Here is a 5,154-nt window from a genome sequence, read left to right on the forward strand (position 1 = left end):
AGAAATTAAAGCTAAATTTCTTTGACGCTTTTTTTTTTTTTCACAGTAGGTGAAGTAAAATGCAGAGACCAAGTATGGACCATTTCATCTTAACTGGAAGGAGTTTAGGAATTTGTGAGCAAACGAAGGTGAAAATAGGAATGGAGACCTGCCTGCAAGCTTCTTGATATTAGTTAGAGTGTACATGTTGTAATAATGAGCTCTGAATGGAGGAAGGGAGAAGAGAAAAGGTATTAAAAATAAAAAAGTAGAACAAGGTGGAAATGGGGATGATTTTGAATAAGTTTAATATAAAGGAGACCAATCCACATGCACTCAAGAAAATTATTAATTTGGGAGTAGGAGGGGTGATCAGTCTGAATTGCTTTGGTCTTGTTTTTTTCCTCAGCTCATTCTGTTGATGCTTAGAAAGGGGAGTAGACAAGGAGAGCAGCCACGTGGAATCTGTGTGCTACAAAAAATTCATTATCTTCTTGCACAAAATGCATTATTAAACCTTGACTTTAGAACTATCTTTTGTAATGAACTAGAATATATGAAAGAAGTAGAAAAATACGATAACTGTATATTTAATTTATTCATAATTTCATGCTATAATCTGACCAAAATGCAGATATTTTCCCATTACTGAATCAAATAATACAAAAGGCTCTAAGCAACAACTCCAGATACTGACTGCAAGACTGTTCAGAAAATTGAGTTTATTTGGTGGTTATCTTCTCCTTTCAAGACATGAATCTCTGTACTATCAGCACTTAAAGATAGCTTGAAAATGCAGTCCAAGTAGATGGGAGAATTAAGATCCGATTTATGAGAATCAAAGGTACTTTAACTGACACGTGGCAGCTATGTCTTAGCAAAAGCCCCTCAGCTCTAATAACAGTGGAAAAGGAGAGCTGTGGGGAGAAAAAAAAAATATAAAAAAATAAAAAAAAGAGAAATACCACTTCTCTGTACTGCACCTAGAAGGTGACAATTCATGATTCCTGCCCTGAACCCTGGAACTGTGTCTGCGTGGTACAGGACACCTGACATGCTTAGCTGAAATAAGAGAGCTAGTCCAAATCTAGAATCCACCCCTCTTTTGCATTTAGACAACGCAGTGCCAGCCAGACTATTAGACATTATGATCCAGTTATTTGCTACTTGTGCAAAAGCTAGACTGAGCGAGCTGATCCGTGTGATGCAAATAGCAATGAAATTGGTCTAGTTTGCCTATGTCAGGAATATGAGGCTGTGTATACTCTTTAGCATAGATATTAGGTGGCATGCCTAAAAGATTTTCTGCAATGCTGAGATTCTTGAAGACAGATATCTAGCTAGAATAAAAACCTACCTTTTTTTTTTTTTTTTTAGCTCCAAAGATGAGACACTGACTTGAATGTTGGGGTTATTTTATTTTATTTTATTTTATTTTATTTTATTTTATTTTATTTTATTTTTAAGCCCGTGCTGCGACTCGCAATAGACTCAGCGGTGGGGAATGAGTCTCACACACTGCTCGAAACATGATGTGCTTGTACTCCGCTGGGTACAGCTAGTCCAGAGCCCAGAAAAGGAGGAACAGAGAAGATAACACTCACACCTGGGTCTTTGCTGGGGCTGGGCAGCCACCAGGTACCAGCAGAGACCCACATTTAAATGAAAGACAGGAACAGGGCAATTGACCTGAGGAATCAACGTCCACAGCTCAAGCCCTTGCTCTGCATGTTGTGTGAAACCAATAATAGGCTTTTTACACTAGTCCTGATCTGTAGAGAGTGGAGTGTGCCTCACCTGCGGGGCTTCAGGGATGCAAGCAGAGCAAATCCTTGTTGCAAATTTAACCTGAATCAACACAATGTGAGAAGGATCGGAAAGAGAAGTGGAACTTTGTGTGGGTTTCACACTGATAGGTTTTACTATCATATTACTATATCAGTGATATTATATGGAGAAGCTTACATTAAAGATTTTTAGTAAAACTTTCTGGGAATAAATCCGCATTAGGAAAGTAAACACCCAGTCTTTCTTTATCCCACGTACAGGTCTCCAACTGAACAACGCCGCATCTGATCTATGATGAATATCCATATTATCTGTAAATGTGTTAAATGTATGTCTTCAAAATTAAGCTGTTTCATTGAAAACAATACACGCAGTGCTAGTAATCACACAGAAAAATCTTTGTAAAGCAAGGAAGTCAGCTCCAGGTGAAAGCCATAGGACCTGGGCTGGTGGATCTTCATTGCTGTTTTTAGAAGAGGTCCACTATTACCAAGACATTGCAACTTCAATCGATTAAATTACAAACCCAAATAAAGCATCTGTTCATAAGGAAGAAAACTCCAGCTGAAATGCTTCATTTCCTAGGCCACATATTTATTTTTAATCTCTCACCTTTCTTCACAGAAAAATGCCATCACTGTAAGCCAGTTTTAAGAAAAATGTATTTGTTCAGGAACTTGGCTAGTAGTACAAATTTTGTGATATACAATAAAGTGCAATATTGAATCTGATGTTGGATTTCCTGAGAAATTTTTCTGCATTGAAAACTGAAAACCAGTATTTTCTTCTTGAGTATTTTTAGGCCTGTTAATGACATTAATAAACCTCAGTCTCTTTTGTCTCTGTTCAAGCTGCACGCCACTGAAAAGTGAGTAATTCTTACTTACTGACTAGGAGATGCAGTTGAAATTGTGCTCCTCACTGATAACTGTTTGAAATGGATAAGCAGAAGCTTAAGGGGTTTTTCCCATGGAAGTTTACCATTTCAGTACATACCCTATGGAATTTGTATCGTGCACAATGCATTGTAATATATTGCTCTACATATTAAGCTTTCTTCTAGTGAAAGGGCAAGAGGGTTTACAATTCAGGTAATACACCATTTCATGCAATCTGGATTTCAAAAATATAAACGATCTCTGCAGTCACAAATCCAGTAGTTCACATTTGAAATTATGAAATACTCACTGTTTAAAATGTTGAGTATTTTAGCCAGGGTTGAATTTATGAACAGTCTCATTTGTATCTTAACTCCATGTAAATCTATGTGCATATCTTAATTGAAGGCGCATTTGGAGGATTATTTGCATGAAAATTGCTGATGAAGACATTTCAAAATAGGAAAGTTATTTTAAGACAGCTATAGTGGGGTATCTTCCTATCCAGGATGTTTGTTAGCTCTGACAAATCTCTGTTAATTTTGTCTGTCTGTTTTCATGAATCTTTGGGTTCCAACAAAAGCTAATAAAACCAGCTATGAATGCTTTAAATATAACTGCATTTCAGAGAATATTAATCAAGAGAGGACTACATATGTAATGTCAGCACAGAAGCATACACATTTGTTGCTTTGTGCCACACGGTAGCATTAAGACGAAGACTAGTTCCCTCATCAAGTTTCCATACATTTGAACTGCTCTTGCCCAGCGTTTGGGTGAATTGCATGACAAATGCTATGATCATCAACATCCTTTCCAGGGAATCAAAGTAGCTGCTGACCTTTAAATGTGAACATATTCACATACCAGTCTACCAACCATCTGGTATGACCTGACATTTCTATTACTGGCAGTCTTGTCTCTTGCAGCCCCTTTCCAAAACACTGCAAATGTGATGATGTGTGCCCACAGTGACTGTGATCTTCCTCTGCAAACCATCCTGAGGGAAGTACACTTTGCTTTCTCTGCCTCTTCTCATATTTCCATGCCTGCTCTGTTCTCCAAATCCCACTGATTTGTAGCCCTACTTATCAAGGGTGTTCAGGGAGCCACTAAAACCAGCAGACCCAGGAACCCTCCTCCACAGGTGATGTGCCCAGCCAGGAACAGTCCCAGGTGATTTCTCCATCCCAGTCCCAGGGATGCAGCTGCTGCTCTTCCTGCTTGCAGGTCTGGCCTGTAGCAAGGTTGAGTGTGTAGAACAAGAGACACACACACACAGAGGTCCTGCTGCACAGGCTGCTGCACATACAAAGAGCAGCATGGGTAGCAGTTTCCCCAATATCCATGCCTGGACTCTGGGCTCCCTTACCCCAACCATTGGCTCAGACTGAGTCCTCCAGATGTGGAAATGTTTCCTCCAGCTTACCAGCTGGTCCAGCTTGAAGTTTGTTAGTGCATTATACATACACACACAGAGGATTAAATTCACTGAAGAAATAGAAACACACCCAGGTCTCTCCAGTTGCTGTCACCCAGACCTACAGCCCTGGTGCTCACAACCTCTTCTCCAGTCACTGGCACTTGGACCTTTCAACACACATACAACACACCCCCAGTTCCACCAGTCACTGGTGTTTCAACCTACAAGCCCTGCAGCCCCCAGTCCCTCCAGTTACTGGCACACAGACTCTTACATGCCAGTCCCTTACATGTTCTCATACCTAGACCCACAAGCCCCAAGACCTGTGGTCTCCTCTGGTCATTGTCACACAAATGTCTTTTTCACGCTGGTCTCTCCAGTTGCTGGCATCATTTTCACACAGTAGTTCCTCTCTGATCCACTGTGATCTTTTCCCTTTCCTTTAGATCCTTTGGCCCTTCCCCTAAACATTCCATAGTCATTTTTACGTAAGTCCACAAGCCTCTATCCCAAGCAGCCTCAAGTATCCCATAATATTCATTTTCATCATGTTTCTCCCTTCCTATCAGTTAAAAATTGTTTCTCAGGTTGACATCTTGAAGTCTCTGCCTGAGTAGTTCCTTTAATGGACCATCCATCAGTGGTGGAAGCATTCTGGGTCCTCGTTCTTGTCTCTGTTGTGACTTCCTCATTAATGTTTCTGTGTCTGCATGGTTAATTTATCACTTTCCTCATTACTTGTTATTTCTTTCATAGTGAATACATCGCAAACAAATAACCTAATGAACCAGACACTCCCACACCTCACAGTACTAACTGACAGATGATGCGAGACTCAGAACAGTTGGGTACCCCATAGTTAGAGGGTCCAGCTCCCTTTTATTACAGACACCTGTATTGTGATAAGATAGCAATCCTGGACATCACTGCATTGATTGAAAGTCAGGATGCCATTTTACATGTTTTCTTCATGTTCAGGTAGACTTAAAGGACAGAGCAGATATGTCATTCCATCTTTCTGCATTGCATGGTGATACACAACACTGTCAGACACTTTACTGACTTAAACACAATGTTTTATCCACA

The sequence above is a fragment of the Patagioenas fasciata genome, chromosome 2 (assembly GCF_037038585.1).
Source record: "Patagioenas fasciata isolate bPatFas1 chromosome 2, bPatFas1.hap1, whole genome shotgun sequence".
Classification (NCBI taxonomy): Eukaryota; Metazoa; Chordata; class Aves; order Columbiformes; family Columbidae; genus Patagioenas; species Patagioenas fasciata.